The 26687-nt window shown below is 47.5% G+C and overlaps 1 protein-coding gene and 1 non-coding gene across 2 annotated transcripts in view; one reads left to right on the top strand and one right to left on the bottom strand.

Annotated features, from left to right (window-relative positions):
• Hmgb1 (high mobility group box 1) overlaps positions 1–26687 on the top strand; it is a 129301-nt gene that overhangs the window by 63585 nt on the left and 39029 nt on the right. The window lies entirely within an intron of this gene.
• On the bottom strand, positions 9084–9224 carry LOC120096113 (small nucleolar RNA SNORA38). The gene has a single exon (XR_015635014.1). It is a non-coding gene; the product is annotated as a small nucleolar RNA SNORA38 (small nucleolar RNA).

Here is a 26687-nt window from a genome sequence, read left to right on the forward strand (position 1 = left end):
AAGGCTCAGCGGTTAAGAGCATTGGTCGCTCTGTGGAGGATCTGGGTTTACTTCCCCCAACATGGTCACGCCTAACAGTCTATAACTAACGCCACTTCTGGGGAATCTGATTCCCTCTTCTGGCCTCCTAAGGCATTGTATGTATGCAGCATTCATACATACATGCAGGCAAAACACCCAAACACATGCAATAAAAATAAATGGAAAAATAATTTTAAATGAGAAAATGATATAAATGTTCATATATTTAACGGCAATCTTGAGCCTTGGAAACATGCTAAGGAGAGGAAGGAAGGAAGGAGGGAGGGAGGGAGGGAGGGAGGGAGGGAGGGAGGGAAGGAGGGAGGGAGAGGGGGAGGGGAGCAAGCAGTCATAAAAGACCACATGCTGGAGTTCCATTTACAAGAAATATCCGGAATAGACATATTCATAGAGATGGGAAGTAGATCAATGGTTGCTAGGGGCTAGGAGCGGGAAAGGGTACCAACTGCTCACAGGATTCAGGGTGACGGAGTGTGCAGACAGATTTGTCAGTGAACTCTGGGTGTTCCCAATACTGAAGTCTGCACTTTAAACGAACGAATTACAATGCAGAGCCCAGCTTGCAATCAAAGATGTCTTACAACCTGTTAGCCAGGGCCACAGATGCCCTCCCTTCTGGGTTCGTGACCATCAGAGACACCAGTGTCCAAACTCAGAAACTACATGCTAATTGCTTGAAATAAAGTGCCATAAGGAAGACCGAAGTGTGTGTGTGTGTGTGCGTGTGTGTGTGTGTGTGTGTGTGCGCGCGCGCGCGCGTGCCACACGTTTATGCCATGTGTGTGCAGGGGCCCACAGAGTCCAGAAGAGAACATCAGAGAGAACCCGAAGAGCTGGGGTTACAGGCGGTTGTGAGCCACCTGACCTGGATGCTGGAGACTGACATGGGGTCCTTGGGGGTAGCTTGCGCCCCGGACCTCCCCCGCTCCTGAGACAGCCTTTTAGTCCAAGAAACGGGTGCATGTGGAAGAAGAGGCGGGGCAATGATGAACGACCACTTGCTTAGCAGCTGTCTATGCGGCAGTCGGAAAATGGGCAAGGATATTCTTTAGAAATGCTGTGTCACCGGTGCCTTTGGAGACACAGAGGGTGAGTCAGCAGCAGCAGGGACTCTGAGTCACACCAGCGACTCAAAGGCTGGGCTCTGAGGACAGCTGAAGAATATTGTGACTTGCTCTAGTCTGCCTGCCTTCCGTTCCCTTTGTGTGTATGCGCGGGCTGGGGGGTCGGAGTGGGGAGGTCCGGAGGGAGAGAGGGGAGGGGGAAAAAGGGAGGGCGAGAGAGAGAGAGAGAGAGAGAGAGAGAGAGAGAGAGAGAGAGAGAGAGTGTGTTAGTTTACAGAACCTGATGAAAAGAACCATTTCAGAAAGCATGGAATCAAAGGGGTAGCAAAGGAGGAGTCATCTGTCTCCTGAGAGGAGAGGCACGGTTTCCTTTCCTACCCTGCATACCACAAAATGACCTCTGATGCACGGGCTGAGTCAGTCTTAGGACGGTTCAACTAACAGTTTTTCAACAACACCATGGCGAAGGTGATCGGCGCTCAATACTGGCTATATTTCAGATTTTGGCTTTGAACTAGAGCCTTGGACATCGCTAAGGAGTAAGTCTCTTGCCAGGCTGTCTCCAGTCTCCGTTCCCTTGAACTTGCGCTCCTCCTCCCTCAGCCTTCTCTGAGTAAGCGGGGATTGTGGGTCTACACCACCAGCCCCTCTACCAAGAATTACATAGGACTTGAGATGCAGAAACATCAAACTAAATAAGGATAAACCTACAAAAACATGGCAAACCTCAGCACTTTGAATTTTAAAAAAGCTCCCAGGGATTGGTGCTCGTGGAAATTGTATGGGCATGGCCTCTCCTTTTCGGAAATATATTACAGTTCTATTTCAACGTCAATGGGAAGAAGTACTCGTTTTCACATTTTGCATACGCGGACTTCCTCAGAATGTTTACAAATTTAAAGGCACAGAATACACAATATTCTCACACCCCCACACACATTTATTTACTTCTTCATCTTTAGAGAGGGTCTCTATGTAGTCAAGCCTGGCACTGAACTCACAGATCCACCTGACCCTGCTCTCTGAATCTGGCGATTACAAGTGGGGTCGCTATGGCTGGCTCTCTTAGCCTTCTTAACGTGGACTAAAGTTATTTGGTCTCATAAACTTTATCAGGGACCAAGGCTATTTAACCCAGTGGTACAGTGCTTGCCTCTCGAGCAAACCGAAGCCCGGTCTTCAGTGTTCACCACCGGGTGGGTGGGTACGGTGTTCTTGGCAGCCTTAAGGGTTTGCCGCATTCAGTTCTGAAGCACGTTAGCTGACAAACCCACGTTTATTTATTTGTTTATTTACTTACTCACTGGAATGCACCAGTAGCTATATGGAACCGGGAAAGCTAGATGCTGCTGCCTGGGTATCCATTTTGCTGCATAAGTATTTTATAAAATGAATACGGCTGTCAAAAGCCCCCTTCTAAAGATGCGCCTAGTCCAGCAGAGACTTGATGGGCCAGGATGGGGTGATAAGGGGTGGGGCTCCCCCTTCTCAGAGGAGAAGGAAGGGGGAGGAGCTGTGGGACGGGAGGACTGGGAGGAGAGGGGGCAGATATTGGGATGTAAAGTGAATGAATGAATAAGCGTATTTATTTTATGATATTGATTGTTTTATTTATTATATTATTGTTTTATTTACTATAAATAAATAAAGCTGATTTTCTAATTAATGGACAAAGTCCCCTTTTTTTCCCTTTCTTTTTTTTTCTTTTCTTTCAAAGTCCCTTTTTAAAAGTGTATTAACTCATTTAAAACCTGAACCCAAAGCTAGTACAGCCAGTGAGGAGGGCAGCGCGTGTCTCCAGCTCGCCTGTCCTCACCTGATGTAGTGCTTGCATAGGAGCCGAGAGGGATTTGTTTAGGCCAGCATTTCCTAAATGGTTCTCTGGCAACATGCCGAAAAATTGTCATGCCAAGAAAAGGGGTCTATGATAAATGTATTTGGGAAAGGCTGCGTTAAAAAAACAAAAATAAAGGAAGAGAGAGTACCCTTACCCGGCAAGACAGATACGAGGATGGAGATGGCTTCCCAGGGCAAGGCTTATCCACCGCACTCCAGAAGAGCTGACTCTTGCAATTCCCCCAAATTTGGTAAACTCTACCGCATAATCTGTGGTCATGGGGAAACTTGTTCACACCCTCCCTCAAAAAAATGGAGAGTCATAGCATGACCTCTTAGGATATAATATACACCACTCATCTCTGAGAGTGGGTATGTGAAACAAAGCATTTGCCAGGCGTTTTTAAATAGAGTCTCTCTCTAGGTATCCCCCACTACCTTGGAACACCCCAGGTAGACCGGACTGGCTTCAAACTCACAGAGAGGCACCTGTCTCTGCTTCCAGAGAGCTGAGATTAAAGATGTGTGCCGACACATATTCGGCACCCAACTTTTTACATTTTTGTATTTTTGTAGATATGTATGTGTGTTTTGCCTCTGTGTGTGTTTGTGCATTCGTGCACACAGGGTCTGAGAAGGCCAAAAGAGGACATCGGATCCCCTGGGACTTGAGTTTCAGATGGATGCGAGCCCCCATGTGGGTGCTGGGAACTGAACCCAGGTTCTCTGCCACAGCAGCCAGTGCTCTTAATTGCTGAGCCATCTCTCCATCTCCTTAACTTTTTCTAATTAAAAGAAGAAGAAAAAATGAGCCAATTGGTTGTGGCCCACAACGTTGATCCCAGCGCTCAGGAGGCACAGGCAGGCAGATCACTGAGTTCAAGGCCAGCCTGGTCTACAGTGTGAGTTCCAGTATAGCCAGGGCTACACAGAGAAACCTGTCTAGAAGAAAACAAAAAAGGTGTGTGTGTGAAAGACCAGCAAAGCACTGTTTTCAAAGGACCTTTTTTTTTTTCATTGACATGGAAACATTAGTTACATAGTATGCTCCTTGCAGGGGTAATTTATGCAAAGAATTTTTACCAATAAATTCTTTTGATGATTCGTTTGTAAAATGTCCCACTAGCTGGTTTTAGTGTCTTGAAGCTAAAATGTAGCCCCTGGATATATGCCGTATGCGTCTAGGTGCGTTTCCAGTTTAAATGACTCTCTTCATGGTTTTTAAAGACACTGGAGTGGTGTGTCGTAGCCATTTAAATGCAGAACAAGCAAGCACAGCAGGTGTAAGTCAAGGAATCTTCCGTTAAAAAAATGTTGGCGGCAGAGGCCCGAACCTACCTCACTGGGGATCACATGAAGTCATTTCACTCGTCAAGGTTTGTTTCGATGACGAAATATAACATGATGGTGTTTTTCGTTCAGAAAAGGAGGTACCGGAGAGCCAAGCCCTTCGTGGTCACTCATGAGTGTATTCCCAGCATGAGGGAGCCTGAGGCATGGAGATGAGGCAGGGCCAACCTGGGCTACCTGAGTAAGACTTTGTCTCAAAAGACATTAAATAAATAAATTAATTATTAATCAAATACATTAATTAATTAATAATTAATTAATTAAAAGGTCACTGGAAAGAAGTATCTACTGATGTCCGTTGTTCAGTACCCAACAAAAATGTTTGCACACAGACACATCAGACGGGGCCGACCCAGGGTGCAGAGCTCTGTAGAGAGAACTAGGGTGACAGAGCCAGAGTGTGGGCATTGGTGTCCCTGAGCTCAGAGCAGCCTCCAGGTTCTTTCAGCTTGTGTTGGCAGAACCTGTTTCCTCCGCATCTACTGAAGTCCTCTCCTTCCCTGGTTGTCAGCAGAGGGTACCACTGCCTGGTCCTCAAACCCGCCCCTCCCCTCCAACATAGAGGCGCAGGAAGCCTTTTGCTTTTAGCCTCTGCCTCTGCAGGAAGCAGACACTCATCTTGTTTACACTGATTTTTGTTTGACTCCTGTTTTCTTTCTTTCATGCCTTCCTTAAAGGTTTTTTCTTTTGTTGTTATTTCTTCATGTGCATACTATAGTATGTGCACATGTATGTGTGTGTGAGAGCACTGGCACACACCTGCCCCATCGTAGATAAAGGAACCTGAAGACAAGGTTGTGTGTCAGTCCTTGCTCTCCATCTTGCTTGAGAGGGATCTCTTCCCTCTCCCATGCTGCGTCCCCAGGCAGGCTGGCTGGCCCACGGGCTTCCGGGACTCTCCACTCTCTACCTGCGCACACTATACCGTACTCGGTAGTATGCAGTTCTGGGGATCTGAACCCAAGTCCTCCCTCTCTCAGGAAGTGTTCTACCCACTGGGCCATCTCTCCAGGCACAGCTACTTAATGCACATTAAAAACTGCACCTACCGATTGGATTTTACACTGTTTGGATGCCAGTACTGTGGTTTTATATCAGGGTAAACATCTACTCTTGAAACAATTATCATCTCTTTATGATGAAAACTCCTTTCTTCCAACTTTTGGAAACGGACAGTGTCACTATGGTTTGTTTGTTTGTTTGTTTGTTTTTCTTTCTTTTTTTTCGGAGCTGGGGACCGAACCCAGGGCCTTGCGCTTGCTAGGCAAGCGCTCTACCACTGAGCTAAATCCCCAACCCCGACAGTGTCACTATGAAGCCACCCTTCACAACAGGACACCAGGGCCTGCTTCTCCTGTGTGACTATGCTTCAGACCCACCAGCCAATGACTTCGTGCGATTTGAGTCAGGCCCACCAGGGAAGGCCCCTTAACCATCACTTCACTGTGCCTTCTGATAAGACCTAGAGCTGGGGCCTGATCTCCACAGTCACTGTCTCTGTCTGCCCCATGGTGGCTGGGTGTCAGGGGTCATCGCAGAATTCTACCCACCAGAAAGCAGAAGACACGTTCTGGTCCCAAATCTTAAAAACTTGATGAATAGATGTACAGATTAGATTAGAATGTATTCACTTGACAGCACAAGAATGTGCACGCCTTCAATCCCAGCACTCAGGAGGCAGAGGCAGGTGGATATCAATGGGTTGGAGACTGCCTCTGTCCGCATGATGAGTTCCAGGATGGCCAGGGCTCTGTAGTGAGGCAGGCAGGCAGGCAAGCAGGCGGGCAGGTGGGCAGACAGATGGAAGGAGGGCAGATGGACAAACCACAATAGTTTTTTTTTTTTCTTTTAAAAAGTGACATCAGACTAGAGAGATGTCTCAGTGGTTAAGAGCACTGACTGCTCTTCCAGAGGTCCTGAGTTCAATTCCCAGCAACCACATGGTGGCTCTCAACCGTCCGTAATGGGATCCGATGCCCTCTTCGGGTGTGTCTGAAGACAGCTATATTGTACTCATATACATACAATAAATAAATCTTTAAAAGGGGGTAGGGTGACACCAGTGTCCACAGTCGGACAGCCAGGGTCACATGGAGCTTAAAAGATTGTGCCAGACCGTGAGGGGCAGTAATAGCAGTGACTAGCATTTGCTGGGCTTTAATGCCCTTGGCATTGCAGTCCTGACGTGGATTATTCCCGGTCTGTCCTCTAAGCAAATTACCAGCCTTATTCCCATTTTACAGGTTAGGAAACAAGTTTACAGAGGTCAAAGTACTAGGATAGACAACATGGCCCCACTTGGGGCGGGGGGTGTGTGTGTGTGCCAAGTCTGGTAAAACAAACACTTCTTAGGTCCCCGAGGTAAGACGTGACCCCTACCCTCAGGACATCCCAGTGAGGGCCGGGGAAAGAGCATTGTCTAGAGCGAGGCTTCTTTTTTTTCTTTTTTTCTTTTTCCTTTTCTTTTTTTTTTTCGGAGCTGGGGACCGAACCCAGGGTCTTGCGCTTGCTAGGCAAGCGCTCTACCACTGAACTAAGTCCCCAACCCCGAAGGCTTCTTAAGCTTCACTGGAGAGCCTTTTTCACCTGTGAAAGGTTTGCCTGACTCCAGGTACACTGATGGATGGATAGATAGATAGACAGACAGACAATAGATAGATGGATAGATAGATAGACAGACAGACAGACAATAGACAGACAATGGATAGATAGACATACAAACAGACAATAGATGGATGGATAGATAGATAGATAGTAGACATACAGACAGACAATAGATGGATGGATAGATAGATGGATAGATACATAGATCGATCAATAGATAGATGGATAGATAGATGATAGATGGATATATATATAGATGATGGATAGATAGATAGATTTTAGATAGATAAATTTATAGATAGATAGACAGGCAAGCAGACAGGTCAAACATTTGTAAATAGTAAATCCTAATGGATTTTAAAGATTTACTTATTCATTTATATGAACACTCTATTTGCACGTATGCCATTACAACAGAAGAGAACATCAGACACAGAGGAGGGCATCGGACCCCATTACAGACGGCTGTGAGCCACCATGTGGTTGCTGGGATTTGAACTCAGGACCTCTGGAAGAGCAGTCAGTGCTCTTAACCGCTGAGTCGCCTCTCCCTGCAGCCCCTAAAGAATTTTTAAAAGTTATAAAAGAAGTTTTATAACAGTTCTTTGATGTGTGTGTATATAAATAATTTTAACATTTATTCAAGACAAAAGCTAATTTGCATACTAATGAAATAGCTGTGCACTTTTTATGTAAAGAATTAAATCTTGGCTGAATATTTGATGCTACAAGACACACAGAACTTCAACATTTTTCAGAGTGGATCAATATTTTGATTTTATAATCAGTAATGCTGGGAAGATTGCTTCAAACAAATTCCTAACACAAAATAGCAGAAATGTGTTTAGGACAATTTCAGAAATTATTGGGAGTTTTGTCCTAATACCAAACCAAAAAAAAATTCATTTTTGAGATTTTAATGATTTTCATCCTATGTGTATGAGTGACTGCCTGCATGTTTGTGTAGCGTGTGCATTCCTGGTGCCTGAGGAGGCCAGAGAGGCCATTGACTGCATTCCCTTGGAACTGGAGTTATAGGCAGTTGTGAGCTGCCATGGGGGCACCGGGAATCGAACCTGGGTCCTCTAAAAGGACAGCCAGACCTCTTAACCATTGAGCCATCTCTCTAGACCTTGATTGTTGTACACAGGGCCTTGCTACATGGCCCAGGCTGGCCTTCAAACTCTCAAGAGTTTGAAGAGTCTGACCTCAGCCAAAAGGGATCACAGATGCTGGTGTAGTTGAGCGCTGGATCCAGAGCCATGCTGTGGACCTCTAAGAGAGGGGAGTGAGCTGGTCAGTTCCTCCTGCTCCACACCGGACTCCGTTGTTGGGATGGGTTGTTTCATTTCCTAGCAGGAACCTCCTGTCACACTGGCCAAGCTTCTCAGGGCAGATTATTGTGTGTGCACACACCCAGCCCCTTGGCCTTGAGGGAAGCCATACAGAGTAGCACTTGGCTCTCTGAAGCCCACTCCAAGGGAAACTATCCCAGTAGACTATTGCGGTGACCTCCAACCAGTGAAGGCAACTGTTGACAGTTTCAACACTTGCCCGTGTTAGAGCTGGCACACCTGTGTCCGCAGGGGTCGTGGCTAGACATTACCTGGTTCATGTGGGCTCTAATTACACTTCCTTTCTACACCGGGTCCAGTGTGTGCTTCTTGCTCCATAATCTGCAAGCCTGTTTGAACCCCACTTCCATGGTGCTTTTCCCAGGTTTTTTTTTTTTTTTTTTTTTTTTTTTGGTTCTTTTTTTCCGGAGCTGGGGACTGAACCCAGGGCCTTGCGCTTCCTAGGTAAGCGCTCTACCACTGAGCTAAATCCCCAGCCCCTTTTCCCAGGTTATGAATAGAGTTTCTGTTACCCCTCCAGCCCCTCACTGACAGAGCTGACATTCCCTTAACATTCCTGCAGGTATGTTCGCAGATTTAGCCCAAAAATTCTCAGAGGACAACTCCTATCCTAAGGGTATACAGCACCAGTGTCAGGGAGATTAGACTGGGGGAGAGGAATCACATCGAAATATTCACATACCCCAATAACCGCCCAGCCCTCTGAGTACTGGGGAGCCCTTGTGTTTGGGTCAAGTTAATCTGAGTGTAATGTTTAAATCAAGTCTAAATGCCTGTGCCTCTTCAACTTGTTTTTGTTTTGTTTTGTTGTGTTTTGTTTTTAATTTTCTTCCTCTGTGGAATGGTTGGTCCTGAGCCTGCGACGGGCAAGCTGGTCCCAGTCCTTTCCAAACCCACCACATTTCTTTGCCTCCGATTCTTACGTGTCCAAGGACAGGGAACCAAAAACACGCCTCTTCGACTTGTAAACAGAAATCTTAGAGCCAAAACCTTAGAAAGTCTTTTTTTTTTTAAACTGACTTTATTATTTTAATAGTACATGTGTGAGCCTGGGTGTATGCATGTGTGCCAGTTAGTTGCAGTACCAGCGCAGGCCAGTAGAGGGCATCAGATCACCCGGAGCTGAAGTTAAGAGATGGTTGTGAGCCTCTTTGTGGGTGCTGGAAATCAAACCCAGGTCATCTGCAAGAGCAGCCAGTGCTCTTAGCCACGGAGCCATCTCGCCAGCTCCTCGTGTAGCTTTTTTTTTTTTTTTTTTTTTTTTTGGTTCTTTTTTTCGGAGCTGGGGACCGAACCCAGGGCCTTGCGCTTCCTAGGCAAGCGCTCTACCACTGAGCTAAATCCCCAACTCCCTCGTGTAGCTTTTTAAATCTTGCAGTGGCATATCTATCGTGACCCTGGCATGGACAGATACTCCTTATTCCTCTGTAACTGAACCCTTACCTCCCTCCTACTCTCCTAAGCCCCTTGCAACCTCCGTTCTGCCACCAGATCGAGATCTGATTTGATCTATGAGATTAGGTTTGCTTTATTGTACACGTGAGTGAGGCCATGCAGGCCTTGTTTTTCTGTGCTGCCCCGTTTCACTCCACATTACGCCGCTGGGTTTCACCTACGTTGCCACGAATTACAGATCTGCATCATTTTCCCCCTATGGTCGGTAGACATTTATCAATCATTCGCCCTACGCCTTAGGTCTCATGAGATGCCATGGGAGCTACAAAAACTGAACAGGTGCTCCTTTTTGTACGGGGTCTTCAAGCCTTCCTGATAGATGGATCTTACTCTAAGAAATAACTGGAGTAAGTAACATAAAAGGGCGGAACGGCGTGTTAGTAGGTATGTGGAGACCGAGGCGCCATGTTTCCTCCAGCAAATGGGTAACGAGTATCTTCCAGCAGAGGCAGAGAAATCACGGTCGGGAAAAGACAAACAGCAGAGTTAGAACAGAACAGAAGACTGGGCCTGGTACGTTCAGCCCAGATTCCTCCGGGATTCCTCCTCCCTCCCTCCCCCGCCCCCTCAGAAGAGGTTTCCTTTTTCCCAAATGCTTTTATGCAGATTGATCTCATTGTAGCCCTGACAAAATCCAGCAAGGGGAGCAAGGCAGGGATCAGAAAAGGAGAGAGGATGTGAGAGAGATTTATGATGTAGGACTTTATGATCAGTTAATCTCTGGCTCAGGGCGGGGGAAGAGCTGAGGTTCATGGCTCCTGCTCGCTCATTTAAATCTTTCACATAGCCAATACCTGTGGAGGGCTTATGTCCTGTCTGTGTCCTGCTACTGGACTTCCAGACTACTGACTATGGCCACCAGGCAGGTGACAGTACCGCGGCCTGAAGCAGGAGACTGTAGAAGGAAGGTATGTGACAAGGGGGCTGTTCAAACCTCAGATCATTTGATTCCCATCCTGGGAATTCTGGGTGGGAATAGGATGAACAGTGACCTTGACAGATAGGTCATTTTACAAAAAGAAAATGTTTGGTTTGGGTTTTAGGGCTAGAGATATAGTTCAATGGTGGAATGTTTGCCTAGGTTGAGACTGCAGGTTCAACCCCCAACTGTGAAAGAAAGATAGATAGATAGATAGATAGATAGATAGATAGATAGATAGATAGACAGACAGACAGGCAGACAGACAAACTATTCATTGTGTTCTGTAATCCCAGCACTTAGGAGGTAGAGGCAGGAAGATCAGGAGTTCAAGGCCAACCTCAGCTACCTAACAAGTTCTGGGCTAGCCTGGGCTACTTAGGACCATACATATCTCAAAACAGCAAACCCAGTGAAGGTTGGCATTTTGGTAACAGAGTCTGAGAATTGAAATGAACCGTAATTATCCCGTAGGGGAAAGTAAAAGCTGACAGGAGCAGAGTCAGGGTGTGCATCAGAAGCAGAACACTTGCAGAGCGTGCCCAAGGACGAGCCCAGAGCTGAAGAGAGGAGGGGATAGGACGGACAGATGACCTCAGAAGATCAAGCTACTTAGCCGTTCAGAACTTCAGTTCCTTACTGGGAAATGAAAGCACTATGTACATCCTGGGGTTCATTTTGTTCATCTGAGACATAGTCTTGGTAAGGTATAGCCCAGACTAGCCTGGAACATTCTATCCTCCTGCTTCAGCCTCTAGTGTGCGAGGATTACAGGTGTGTACAGCTCTGCCTCACACACACCTTAAGATGTCTTAGATTCAGTGAAAGCGAACAGGCCTTTGGTGCAGCAGTGTTTTATACTTTTTTTGTTTGTTTCTTTTTTGAGACAGGGTCTTTAAATATAGCTCTGGCCGTCCTGGAACTCACTATGTAGACATGATGGCCTGGAGCTCACAGAGATCCACCTGCCTCCTTCTCCCGAGTGCTGGGATCAAAGGTGTGATCACAACACCCAGCTTATATACAGTTAAAATATCACCCATCACCTCTGTGCCCAGGAGATGGCTCATTGAGAAAAAGTATTTATATAGTCATACATGCCCAACGGCCTGAGTTCAACCCCTGCAACACACATACACATACAAATTATTTATTATTAGACCAAGTATGGTGGCCTAATAATATTTATCATTTTCTGTTATTTCTTTTCTATATGATTTATTAATAATATTTTATTAGGCTCAGCCCTTGAGAGTCATAGATAAGTGAGTCTCTATGAGTTCAAGGGCACCAGGGCTACATAGTGAGACCCTGTCTCCAAAAAAAAAAAAAAAAAGAAGTGAAGCCAGGCATGGTACTACACACCTGTCATCCCAGACAGATAGACAGTTCAAAGCTACCCTAAGTTCATGAATTAAAAAAAAACAAAAACAAAACAATGGCATAGAAGAAGAAGAAGAAGAAGGAGGAGGAGGAAGAGGAGGAGGAGGAAGAGAAAGAGGAAGAGGGGAGGAGGAGGAAGAGGAGAAAAAGGAAGAGGAAGAAGGGAAGGAAAGGAAGAAAGAAAGAAAGAAAGAAAGAAAGAAAGAAAGAAAGAAAGAAAGACAAACTAAGAAGAAAAAAAGTTCAGGGAAGGGTAAACTTAGAGAAATTTGAGGGGAAAAAAAGGGTTTGGTTTGGTTTGGTCTGGTTTGGTCTGGTTTACTTCCAGCTATGCTTAGGAAACTCCCTAACTGTCAGAATGAAAGACAGTGGGGAAGAAACCAGACCACTTTTAGAAAAAAACAATCAAAACAGAACCGGAGGAGACTTAATTTAGAACAAGGTCTACCTTGCTGTAGTTTTAACTTGGTAAGAATTCAGAGTAAAAGGTGAAAATGTGAAATAGAAGGTGAAAATAAAGGGTGAAAATGCCTTTCTTTTTTCTTTTGTTTGTTTGGTTTGGTTTTTTTTGGGGGAGGGGTTGGGTTTTTGCTGTTGTTGTTTTGTTTTTTGTTGTTTTTGTTTTCTGAGATAGGGTCTCGGTACATAGCTCTGACTGTTCTGTAACTCACTATAAACCAGGCTGGCCTCGAACCCACCGCCCAAGTGCTGGGACTAAAGATGTGCACCACCATGCCCGGCAAAAGGTGCTTTTTGCAGTAACATTCACTGGGACGGTTTAAGGGACACACTTATTTGCTGTCTGCCTCCTGAGGGCTGGGATGCCGGATGTGGATGTCCTCGCTGGGCTGCAGGAGCTCTGCTGCCTGAGCTTCCTGGCTCTGGTAAACGGATGGGTTGGTTGGATTCACAGGTCTGTCTGTGGTGTGAAAAGCCAGCCACTCTCACGTGTAAAACTCGAGGTAGAAGATTCTCCTGGTCCTAGAGATTGGCTTATTTTACTGTTGAAAATATAAAGTGGGGTGGTTTTCATTCTGAGACCTCAAAATTCCAAACTGCAGCACACAGCCTGCAATGGCTATGAAAAATCCCAATATTTGTGTGTCTGAAGCGATAGGAACAGAAAGGACCGAACAATTTCTTTCCTCCTTCAGTCACTCATCAAACACTGAGACACTAAGATGTGCGGTGTGGATGGGGAGCAGTGCCTGCTTCCTGGACTCTTCCAGGCTGGCTGAGAAGACCCCGTCGGGGTCCAGATGTCCCCTCTGAATGCCTGTGGAGCATGCTGTACCTTCTGACTGCTGTAGCCCCTGCCTTTCTCCCAACAAACACTAAAACTGAGGCTCGGAGGGGTTGGGGATTTAGCTCAGTGGTAGAGCGCTTGCCTAGCGAGCACAAGGCCCTGGGTTCGGTCCCCAGCTCCAAAAAAAAAAAAAAAAAAAAAAAAACTGAGGCTCGGGCAGTGGGAAGTGGCCCATCAGCCAGTAGTCTTTAGATTACTAAATGTCTCAGACCTCGGCACAGAGAGTGAGGGGGTGGAGGTGAGCAGGGAAGGGGGGCAGAGGGAGGCAGATGAGTCCCTGTGACTGAGACTTGGGGTACACCAGGCTAGTGGCGGAATTGGAGCTGGAAGCATGGTTATTTTAAGAAGGGCCGCCATGCCAAGCAGCGGTTGTACACACCTTTAATCTCAGCACTCGGGAGCTGGAGGCAAGCAGATCTCTCTGAGTTCAAGGTCAGCCTGGTCTACAAAGCAAGTTCAGGATAGCTAGGGCTACACAGAGAAACCATGTCTGCAAAAAGGGGGGGCGGGGAGCGGGGAGGAAGGGTCTCCATGCTTTCTAAAGAATTTGAATTTCCAGGTCGAATGTAAAGTCCCTCAAGAAGAGTGTGTGCAGACACCAGTTTGGGGAAGACACTTCTCTATAGGCTTGAGTTGCTCTGAACGCGTGGGTGGTTCGGTTAATCTTGTGTGATCCATGTTTTCCTGCACACATCTTCTTCTGACCCCCATTCTGTGTGAGTCTCTGAGAGCCTGTGTACAGAAAACTAAGCTGCAGGGTTGGTGGCAGTGTGCACCTAAACAGGTGCCAGAGACCCCGAGGAGCCCCTCAGCAGGGAGGCACCCCTGAGCACAAAGCTTCCCGCAGGCCCAGCACTGGTCAATGCCTAGGATCATTCAAGCAGAGGAGCGCTGGGCTGGAGGCTGAGAGGCCCAGCTGAGAGCCGTAGTGTGAGCGCGGAGTGTTCTGCAGGGAAAGGACTCACGTGAGGCAGGATATAGATTAAAACTGGAGGGAGGAGAAGCGCATCTCTGAGTGAGATTGGAGGATATGAAGAGAGAGGGGCGTGACTACAGGTGGGGGCGGAGCTCTGCTGATAGACAAGTCCATAAACAGAGGGTAGTCACATGCTATGTCGTAATGCTAATGATGAACCACTCGTAGGCTGGTGGTCCCCTAAGATCATAATGGGGCTGAAAAACTCCTCTCACCCGAGTGTTTTCATGCGGCATTTTCTCACATCGAAGTCTATGCAAGAGTGGGTCCCTTACAGCACCACTCACGTTAGAGCCTGGTCGTGTTACAGGTTGCATTTCCTGGGTTGCAGAGGTGCCCTGAAACATTTCCATATGATGAAATAACACTAGATCCTATTCCAGACCTCAAAGGACTCAACCCAGCTGCCCAACCCTACCTAAACTCTGCCATCCCCCAACCCCCACCCCCAGGGGTTGGGCTACCAGGAGTCTCGGCTCCCTTCTCGTCTATCTGCGGTACACTTTGCTCGGTACACGGGTGTTTCTGTGGGTGCCTTTTCCTTCTCTCACATCGGCCCCCTTAGTGTTCCCAGGCTTCCTGAGAAGAGGGGGAGGGGAGTTAGTGAAGCGGGAGCCAGAGCACAGTCCTCACGGGGTGGCGACAGAGCAGTGCAGAAGGAAGGGAGTCAGGAAACCAGGCCTGGAGGTGTCATCGCACCTAAGTGTGACTCTAGCTCGGCATTTGCATGTGTCTGTAGCTTTCCATAAGGAAAAGTTGGGGGCGGGGATGAATGTATCAGTGGCGGGAGAAGAACTCGGTACCTTGCAAGACCTGGGTTTGATCTCTAATGCGCCGGAGTGGGGGTGGGTATTTTTCAAAAGCTGAGTTTTCAGCAATGCCTCATTGTGGCCAGTTAATGAAAGAAATATATATTATTTGCCAGGGTAAAACAAAGCAAGTACTAAGCACATCTCTGCGACTGGTTTCTCTTCCTCTCTCATCTCCAGCCCCAGTCTTGGACCAGTACTATCTGGTATCTCCCTTCTCTTGCTTTAGCAACTTCACTATCTGCTCTGAGCATACATGGCTGAAGGTCCCTTCCCTTCCCTTTCACCTAAGCTTTGCTTTGCTCCCAGCTCCCGAGACTGGGGAGCTTGCTAGTTATCTTACTTATAAATGATCCCCTTGAGCATCCTACATTAAATAATCGTATATTAATCCTATATTAAATAATCCTCTCGGAGGGAGTGGGGAGTTCCTAGCTTTTTCATGCTTCTCTGGCATTTTGAAAAGAAGCAGCTAAAGGATTGTTAGGAAGTTAGGCAGAGAGAGCAAATTTCAGATGTAAAAGATGGTTCTGAACCAGACCCCACGGTGATGGGGCAGTAACTAACTTTTGCGGAGTCAAAAGGCAAGCCAGAAAGCAGCCGGAATAGCAGACCTTCTGGGATGAGCCTTGGCCCCAGGCTGGGGCAGGGCACTCGGCAACAGCCTTCTAACTGGCCTTCCCTTCAGGACTGTTCATTCCTGTGCAGGGAAATAAGATTCCTTCCGATCTGCTTTGCCCAAATGTTCTTGTTCTATCCCAAAGCTCGCTGTGTCCTTCTCCCTGACCGCCTGCTTAGATTCTCCACCATGTTGATTTCTTGCTGGGCCTCCAAAGCCCGTGGCCTCCCTGGTATTCGATCTTTGAACTCACACACAGCCTCAGGTAGCAACTGGCCTTCTTAGGGTCTGAGGACACTCCTCAAAAGACCATGGCAGATTAACTGCCTGCCCTGCAGAATCACAGCCCCAAAGGAAGTTATCTTATTAAAGACAGGTGTCAGTCACACTGGCAACCCTGGCCCTTGGGAGGCTGAGGCAGGAAGATGGTTAGAGGTAAGGCTATGAGTTACTATGGATGAACGTATTTCTGTCCTGTGCCACTGCTTTGTTTCATTCTATTCTGCTCTTGTTGTTATATTTTACGGGTGTAGGTGTTCTGCCTGCTTGGGCACCACATGTATCAGTCTCCCTAGAGATAAAAAAAAAAAAGGATACCAGGTCCCCCAGAATTGGAGCCATAGGTGGTTGTGAGCTACGTGGGTGCTGGGAATTGTACTCAGGTTCTCTGGAAGAGCAGTGTCTTATGTCAACTTGACACAAGCTCGAGTCATCGGAGAGGAGGGAACATCAATGGAGAAAATGCCTCCAAAAGATCTACCTGGCTGTAGGACATTTTCTTAATTAGTGATCAGTGGGGGAGGGGCAGCCCACTGTGGGTGGGGCCACCCTGGGCTGGGGGTCCTGGGTTCTCTAAGAAAGCAGGCCGAACACACTGTGAAGAGCAAGCCAGTAAGTAGCACCCCTCCCTGGCCTCTGCTCCCTGCTTGCTTTAGGCTATGGTGTTTTGTCCTAGCAGAAGATACCCTAAGACAAGCAGCCAGTCACCTTGAGCACTGAGCCCTTCCATTTGCTTGCCACTCCCTTCTCCTCCACTCACCCCTACATCCTGTCAGATCAGTTAGAGAGTGGACTCTGAAGTGTGTCCCACTGAGTATAAAGCCCAGCCCAACCCGTTTTCACCACATCCCTCTTCTGGACAGATTCCCTAACTTCTGGACCTTATTCTTTCCATCTGTAAAATGGGCACAATCACAGTAAACCCCTCATAGAGTTGTGAAGGCCAAAGAATCACTATATAATGTGTCCAGCTGTTAATGTTGTTTCAAAATAGTCGGACTCTGTCTCAGCGCACATCTCTATGTGTTTAATTTTGCCTCAGTTTTAGAGGTAATGTCTCCTGTGTAGCTCAAACTGGTGTCCAGCTCATAGATCCTGCCTCAGCCTCACAAATGCTGGCATCACAGATACCCACATGACTCCTGGCTGGATTTTAAGTATTTTCTCTACTGCATTTTACCCCCAGTGGATTTGCAAACTCTTGAGACTTGCGGTAAGTCAACCCAAAAAACTTCTTTGTTCTTTGAAGTCACAGGACTACCATAAACTGCCTGACCAGTGCTATCCCATGGTGCGCTTTTGCTGAGGATAAATTGGACCCTTTCCGGAAGTAGAGAAAACATTTGTTCTGCTGACCCACTGGGGGAGCTACTTAAATGGTGAAAGATGTAGAATTAGACGTTTTATCCAAATGAGTCTGGCTGGGGGTTGTATAGATAGATGAGTGTGTGTTTGTATATCATATCTGTTTTTATGACCCTACGTAAGATAGTCTAAACAAGTGGTCAGGAAACATCTTAAAAAACTAAATTAGTTTCTTGGGGTGTTGTTGTTGCTGTTGTTCTGTTTTTGTTTTTTTGAGGCAGGGTTTCTCTGTGTAGCCCTGAATATCCTGGAACTTGCTCTGTAGACCAGGCTAGCTAGCCTCCAACTCACAGACATCTGCCTGCCTCTACCCCTTGAATGCTGGGATCCAAGGCACCACTGCCGTCTCGGAAATACACTGAGTTATTAACGTGAATAACCACAGGAGATCGTTAGGGCTCGAACTCAGGACACACGACACCCCCCCCCAGGAGCTTCCTTAACTGAGGTGATCCCCCCACCCAGTCTCTCTCAGCTTTACCAGCACCTGTCACAGAGTCCAGGCTCCTCTCAGCCTTTCCCACCCCACCCCACCCCCACCCTCAGCCTCTCCAGCCCTCCCTCCCTGCAGCTTCTCCTCTATCCCCAGCTTCTCTTCCCTTCGTAAACTCCACCAGTTTGGCTATGTGGTCTCTTAGTCTCTGGACTCCTGGTTCCTCTCTCACTCTCTCCTCTTCTCTCATGGCCGGGTTCTAACTGGACCCTTCCAGATGCCTCTGACTGCTCTCTCCTTCAGATCTACAAGAGACTTTCCCCTCAACCATACATAGGAGCCATAATGTCCTCTATCTATCTATCTATCTATCTATCTATCTATCTATCTATCTATCTATCTATCTATCTTTGATTCGGACATACCTGAGTGGGAAGAGGGTGGCTTAGATGGTCATGATGGGACACAATTGTAATCCCAAAACTCAGGAGGCAGAGGCAGGAGGATTGCAAGTTTGAGGTTGGCCTGGGCTACACACTGAGCCTTGTCATTAAAATGAGGGGCGGCAAGATGGCTCAGTGAGTAACGCTACTTGCTATGCAAGCCTGGTGACCTGAGTTCAATCCCCGGAACCCCGTAAAAGCGAAAAGAGAACCAGCTTCATATAGAGTTGTCCCCTCGCCTGCACGCGTCCACCATGGCTCATAGGCCCCTCCTACACACATAGGAGGCATTTTAAAGGGAAGAGCCTACCATTTAATAGGTAAAATCGTGTGCTTCCAAAACATAAAGCCCAGAGTTCAGCTGCCCAGGACCTACATAAAGCTAGCATGGCCACAGTCTTGGGGCTCCTAAGGTGCCATGGCAGTGGGTGACAGGAGATTCCCCAGAGCTGACATATGCAGCAGATAAATGACAGACCAACGCCAACCTGAGAGTGTCTTCCAGTCCCAGCGTCAAACACTCCTCCTCTTGCACACGCACACCCACGTGTCAAGGGGAAACAGGACAGCCCGCTTGTTTTCTTCTGTATGCTTCTCCATCTGAATTCGGCTTTCACTGCTTTTGATCTGTTTCGTTCACTGCTGGGTTCCCAGCACCTAGAGCAGTGCCTGTGTGCGGCAGACCTAAGGAATACTTATGAAAGGCATAAGTCAATCATATTCTTGTGAAGTATATTTTAAATATGACAGAAAAATGAAGGAAGCAAACGATTGGGTTGTACAAGGCTGACTCAACCCTTCCTCTCAGCTTTCCACTCCACTTGGAGGCTAGCATAGGGAAGCGATACTTTCCAGCAATTTGAGAACTATTCTTGGAATACTCCGAATGGATCCCTGCTTTCAAGCCCCACGTTCAGTTCTGATTTTTGGCTGCAGAATTTGGCTATAAAAGGAGTTTCCTCAGTCTATCTTCTAATCGGGCTGTTATAAAGCATGGGTGGGAGCTTCCTTTTCTTATACATGAAAATGAGGCACCGCGTTCAGTAACGGCTGGGCTAATGTTTATCACCACCTTTAAATTACCTGACTGAAATTTACCTGACAGGTCTTAGTGAGGGAGGTCTTAGTGATGGAGGGCGATATATTGGTGGTTTGCAACCCTGGTTAAAATCTGTGTTTGAACACGTACCTACACCCATTTTCTTTGCCTGTAACTGTCGTCTGCTCGTGAAGGTAAAAATACCTGCGGATTCATATCTTAAGTGCTTGTTAGTGTTGGTCATGTTGCATCTGGTGACTAAGCATGTGATGACTGTGCATGATATCTAACATACTATCTATACCTAATAATGAGCGGAAACTTGTAAGTATTTTTATTTATGGATTTAAAAAGTCTTTTCCAAACTTTGGATCATATTTAGTGTCAGTGTGTTTGTGTGTGATACGTGTATGTATGCCCTGGCACATATGTGGAGATCAGAAGTCATTGGGTTTTTTTTCTGTTTTTTCAGAGGGAAGGGGAGGAGACAGGATCTGTCTGTGTAGCCTTGGCTCTTCTGGAACTTGCTTTATAGACTAGGCTAACCCCAAACTCAGATCTGCCTGCCTCTGCCTCCTGATTGATGGGAGGTGTGTACCACCCCTTCCCAGCTCAGAAGTTAGGTTTATTCCTTCCATAGAATCCAGGGACCAAACTCATGTCCTCTAGTCCGTGCGGCAAGCCCTTTTACACGTTAAACCTTCTTTACCAGCCCTTAAACATCTTGATTTGAACCTTGCCTTTCTTTTAAAGCAAGGGTTCACAAGCCTTTTGGAGACCACGACGAGCCCTCTAACTAGCTGATATCTGCAGATGGTTCCAGCCCTAGGTTGGAAACATCTAAGCCGTGCAAATGCTGGGATACCAAAAATACCTCTGAGTTCAAGTTTCTGTATATGTATTTCCCTTCAAGCAAGTAATTTGGCCAAGGCTCTTGGCTTTCATGTTGATGGAGATTTTCACATTTAGCCTGTGGTCCTTGAGGTAACCATTCCTTTACTAGGCTATCCCCATCAACCAGTGTCTCAATGAAATACTCAGACGCATTTAAAATTATCGACAGATGCATTTAAAATTCACCTTCAGGGAGTCGCTATGGTTTGGGACATAGTTTACTCTGGTTTTGTTTTATTTGTGTTTGTGTTTGTCTAAGTGAATTCAGTAACACTGCTTTTGGAACTATCCAGACCAGGCTGTTGCAAAATTATTTGAGGTGATTATTGTAGTCAACTCTGGTTGTCAACTTCATACAGCCTGGATCAGATTGGCACATGGGCTTGATTTGTCTATGCAGCCTTTTCCTGATGGTTAACTGATGGAGAAGGGCCCAGTGCACTGTGGGCAGTGCCATCCATTTGGTAGGGGGACATAGGCTGTATAAGAACGCTAGCTGAATATGAACCTTGGAAGAACCCAGTAGGCGTTGTCCTTCCACAGTCTCTGCTTTGCTCCCTGCTTGAGTCCTGATTCTCTGGATATGCAAATAATGCCTTTCCTCCCCTCCCTCGCTCCTGATCCCGGTGGTGTTTATTACAGCAACAAAAAAGCCAAGGCCCCTTATGTAACCGCTTGACCTATCAAGGTCTCCTCCGAGTCTCAGTGTGCTAGGAGATCCCAGTGTTGCTGCCCTGGTTTTTGCAGAGCCAGGAGGCAGCAATCAATGAAGGGTTATCTCTCACACTTGGTGTCTCTGGGAGAAAAGTGTGACTTGGGGGACACTCATGGTCTTGGGAAGGTCAGTTCGGGGTCAGGGTGAGATTGCCTGAGGGATGTGCAAAACTCAGTGTGAGGCAAAGGCCTAGTGACAACTGATAAGCTAGACTGATGGTCAGGACACTTCCCAGGGCTGAGTAGCCAAGTAGAGATAGCGGACGTACTATAGGCCCATTTCAGACCTATACAGCCTGCCTTTCAGGTCCAGTCAGTAGCACTGTGGTGATTTCTGACCGCACTGCCAGGGTAAAGCGTTTGCATAGTCCTTCCTTGATTTGTGGGATTTTGGTGAAACTCATTACAGTCCCTTGTTACCCAGCTTTCGGTTGTTACACTGAATACACAAAGCAGTCAGCTTACAAAGGAAGAGGTTTCTCTGGGCTGTGTTGGCCACGCCTTTCAACCCAGCCCTTGGGCGGCAGAAGAGGTGGATCTCTGAGTTCAAGGCCAGCCTGATGTTCAGAGTGAGTTCCAGGACAGCAAAAGCTACACAGAGAAAAACACTGTCTCAGGGAAAACAAAACAAAACAAAACAAAACAAAACAAAACACAGAAAGGAAACAAAAGAATAAGAAAGAGAGAGGGAGAGAGGGAGAAGGGAGAAGGTTTCTTTGGGTACCAGAATTTTACAGATGCATGGTCAGCAGCACTTTGGTATCCGGCTAGAGGCAAGGCAGGCCCCACCTAGTGGCACCAAGTGGGCAGGAAGCATGTGAGAGAGGTACACCATAGAGACCCACAGCCTTCTTCAAGGACGCGCGCGCATGCGCATGCACACACGCCAATCACTTAGCCTCCATCTAGGCTCCACACCTAAAAACATCATTCTGGGGAGCAAACTTATACCACATGGGTCTTAGGGGACGCTTAAGAGCCGAGCACGCCATAACTAGACTTTCAAGATGAGTGAAGAAAGATGTTATGGAGGAGCAGGCTGAGAGCGCTCCAGTGTCCCACTCAGCTTAGGCTGAGCACACTCCAGTTCCCCCACCCCACCCTCCTCAGATCAGGCAGAGCACACTCCAGTGCCCCCCTCAGCACAGGCTGAGCGCTGCAGTGCTTCCTTAGCGCAGACCGAGCACACTGCAGTACCCCTCTACCCCCAGCACAGGTCGAGCGCTCCAGTGCCCCCCTCAGCACAGGCTGAGCGCTCCAGTGCCCCCCTCAGCACAGGTCGAGCGCTCCAGTGCCCCCCTCAGCACAGGCTGAGCGCTCCAGTGCCCCCCTCAGCACAGGTCGAGCGCTCCAGTGCCCCCTCAGCACAGGCTGAGCGCTCCAGTGCCCCCCTCAGCACAGGTCGAGCGCTCCAGTGCCCCCCTCAGCACAGGTCGAGCGCTCCAGTGCCCCCCTCAGCACAGGTCGAGCGCTCCAGTGCCCCCCTCAGCACAGGTCGAGCGCTCCAGTGCCCCCTCAGCACAGGTCGAGCGCTCCAGTGCTTCCTTAGCGCAGACGAGCACACTGCAGTGTCGCCGCCCCCTTCCACACCCCAACCCTCCTGCCCTCAGCTAAGGCAGAGCGCTCCAGAGCCCCTCAGCACTTACTTCCTCCAGTTCCACCCACTCTTCCCAGATTCCAGCAGGAAAAGGAGTGTGGGAGAATGGGCCAGTGGGACGGACGGCTCAGCAAACAGATTTGGACTGTACAAGCCTAGCAACCCGAGTTCAGTACCTGTAGCTTGTGCGAAGGTGGAAGGAGAGGGCCGACCTCAGAATTGTCCTCTGACCTCTGTATTACCCCATGGTACAAACACCTACATGCACATCCTACATGCTCACACAGACGTAAATAAATAAATAATAAATGTCTAAGCGAGTGTGTGGGAGTTGGAAAGATAGCTTGGTCTCAAGAACCTGTAGTTCAGCCCAGGACCTTAGTCCAGTCCCCCACACCCGCCTTGGGTGGTTCAACACCAGCAGCCTCTAGTCCCAACTCTTGGGGATCCACTATCTTCTGGACTCCAAGAATACCCACAGGGACACGCATGTATACACATAATTTAAAAAAAAAAGCATGTAGGGACAATTTTCTTTTTTTTTTTTTTTTTTTTTGGTTCTTTTTTTCGGAGCTGGGGACCGAACCCAGGGCCTTGCGCTTCCTAGGCAAGCACTCTACCACTGAGCTAAATCCCCAACCCTGTAAGGACAATTTTCAAAGACAATTAGATTTGTCCAAAAAATTTCAGAGTGGTTTTTAATGAAAATAAAGACGCTGACACGTGGTACCTGCGTGTAACCCAAGCACCTGGAAGGCTGTTGCACAAGGACAGCAACTTGCGGCTATCTGGGACGACATAGCAAGGCTATCTCAAAAGAGGACACTGAAGAGAGATGGCTGTCGTAGTGTTTCCATTGCTCTGAATAGACACCACGACCAAGGCAAGTCTTATAAAGAACATTTAACAGGGGCTGGCTCACGGGTTCAGAGGTTCAGTCCATTATCATCATGGCGGGAACATGGCAGCATTCAGGCAGGCATGGGGCAGGAGGTACTGAGAGTTCTACCTCTTGGGTCCAAAGACAGATAGGAGAAAACTGTCCTTGGGCAGCTAGGAGGAGGCTCTCTTTGCCCACCCCCACACTTCCTCCAACAAGGCCACGCCTCCTAATAGTGTCACTCCATGGGCCAAGCGTATTTAAACTGCCACAATGGCTCAGCTGAAGACCCTCAATGGCCCACTGCCCTGGGGGCCACACTAGGACACAGGGTGTCCCTGAATGTGTGTGTTCATTGCCAAGACTTTCTGCTTGTAATCACGAGCCAGTGGGTGGCCCACTGTCACACTGAGAGTCCAGGCAGACTGACAGGAAGCCCAAGACTTATTCAGAAATCCAGCCTTCAGGGAGCAAATGATAGGAGAGCCTGCAGGGGAGCATGGTAGGGCCTGAACTCCCGTCGGGTAGTGAGAGTCACTGAAGCCTCAGGCCTGTTACAATGAAATGAGCTGTTTGGCTTCAGCCTACTCTTTCAGGTGCTCAACGGGTGTGGTAAGAATTTACGCTGTAGTGTAAATATCAGAGTTGACTTCCAAGTTGGTGTATGTCTGCACCGGAGCTAGGGAGGCCTATCAGGCAGTTAAAAGGCAACAGAGCAAAGAGGCAGCAGTTCCGTGTGCCTTCCGGGAGGATGACAATGGTTTTTGGTGTCCTTTGGTGAAGACACTGACTGATGGCACAAGGCTATGGGGGACATCAGATGAGAAGGTGTGAAGGTCACCCTCAGGTATGCAATAGGTTCGCCTGCTTGAGGGGAATGTTTGTATTTACTTCAGAGACCAGAACCTAGACCAATGGGAGAAAATGACGAGCAATTGGATAAAAAGCGGACCATCCTGTTTCAAGCGGCATGGGAGAAGGACCAGAATGCAAAACTGCATTCAAAGGTTACTCCTATGTTAGTTTGAGACTGTGCTGGGCGTGGTGGAGGAAGAGCGGATCAGATCGTTGCTTTGGAGAAAACGGAGCTGGCGGTAAACTAGGCGGTTCGGGAAGGAAAAGCAAGCCAGTCAGTTAATATAGTCCCCAGAAAAGATCCAGGCGTGAGTGGGGATGGAGCTCGGTGGAAGAACACTTGCTAAGCGTGTGTGTTACCCTGAGGCTTAATCTCCACAACCACAGAAACAAAACCAAAAAATCCGGGGAAAGATGGGGACCTGAGCCCAGATGAAAGGGTGTGGCTAGTTACTAGGGGTGTGGCTAGTTGCTAAGGGGTGTGGCTAGTATAACGTGCTCGCCTACATGCATACATCCCAGTGTTAGATTCCCCACGACCACATTAAACTGAGTGTGATGGCACCCCTCTAATACCAGGACTAGGCGGGTGAAAGCAGGAGATCAGGGGTTCAAGGTCAGCCTTGGCTAACATAGCAAGTGGAAGACCAGCCAGGGCTAGAGAACCTGCCTCAGGAGGAGGAGAGGGAAGAGAGGGGCTGAACTGGGCTAGCATCAAAAAAAAAAAAAACCAAGGTAATGGCATAAACTAGAGGAGAAAGGGAAGGAGGGAGGAAGGGACGGAGGGAGGGAAGAAGGAAGGAAGGAAGGAAGGAAGGAAGGAAGGAAGGAAGGAAGGAAGGAAGGGATGCGGGCACAGACCTTTAATCCAGCTCGCAGAAGGCAAAGGCAGGCAGATCTGTGAGTTCAAGGCCAGCCTGGTCTACAAAGCAAGTTCCAGAACAGCAGGGCGACACGAAGAAACCCTGTCTGGAGAAAGAAAAGAAAAAAAGAGGAAGCATTGTTTATTTTAGCTTACACTTCCACAGTCCAGCATGGCAGGGACTCGGCAGCAGAAGCATCAGTGACTGGTCACATTGTCCCCAGTCAAGAAGCAGAGAAACAGCGCTGCCCAGCTCACTCTCTCTGTAGTCCATCCACCTCGATGCCAGCAGGTGGAGGTGAGCGCCTTTAATCCCCGCAGTCAGGAGGCAGAGGCAGGCGGACCTCGAATTACAGGACTCCTGCCCACAGACTGGTGCCGCCCACATTGAGGGTGATGTCCCACCTCAGTTTACCTGGAATCTCTTCCACACCAGCCCAGAGATTTGGTTTCCATTGTGATTCGACCACCTATCAAGTTGACATGAAAAGTAGCCAGCACAGTGGATAAACAGAATGCTGTGCATAAGAAGAATCCAGCCATAAAAGGATTGGGGTTCTGACCTGTGCTACAATAGGGACGAACTCCGGAGACTGCTTAAGTGATAACGGGTACTTACGGAAGGACAAGAACTGTGCGCTTTCATTTATGGGGAATATATGTGAAATGCAATCTTTACTCTTATCTACCCTGCCACCAAGACTAGTCAGCTGCACGAAGACAGGAAGGAAGAATGGCGGTTGCCAGACTAGAGAGGGGCGACCGGGGAAGTAGAGTCTGAAACACGCATGCGGGCAGAATGCTCACATACATTAAATAAATAAGTCTAAAGACTCTAAATCAAATGTATGTATTACAGATATTTCCCCCTTTCTCTGCCTTAGTGCCATGTTCTTTTTTCCAGGATGTATTTTATTTTTGTTTTTATTTATATGTAAGTATGTGTATCTAGAACTAGAGTTAGACGCACTTGAGATACGAGTCCTGGTAACTTAGCCAGGTCCTCTGTAAGAAAAGCCAGTAATCTTAGCTGTTGAGCCAGCTTTCCAGCTCCCATAGAGTCATTCTTAATAACACCTTTCTAAGGGAAAACACACACACACACACACACACACACACACACACACACACACACATATATATATATATACACACACACATACATACATATATATACACAATTATATATACATATACATATATGTGTATGTATATATGTATATATACACACATATCTATACACACATATACAATTATATACATATATATGTATGTGTATATATATGGTATATATATATATGGAGAGAGAGAGAGAGAGTGTGTGTTCACGCAGGATTTTACTGTGTAGCCCTGGCTGTCCTAGAACTAGCTCTGTAGACCAGGTTGACCTCAAAGTCACAGAGATCCACCTGCCTCTGCCTCCCAAATACTTGGATTAAAGGCATGCACCAAAGCCCAAAGGAAATTTTTCCCATTAAAAAATATGTATGTATTTTTATTACAAGTGTGAGTGTTTGCCTATAGGCATGTATATGCACATACCTGTGTGCATGCCGTATCTACAGAGGTCAGAAGAGGGCATTGATCCCCGGGAACTGGAGTTACAGA

The sequence above is a fragment of the Rattus norvegicus genome, chromosome 12 (assembly GCF_021556685.1).
Source record: "Rattus norvegicus strain SHRSP/BbbUtx chromosome 12, alternate assembly SHRSP_T2T, whole genome shotgun sequence".
Taxonomy (NCBI): Eukaryota; Metazoa; Chordata; class Mammalia; order Rodentia; family Muridae; genus Rattus; species Rattus norvegicus.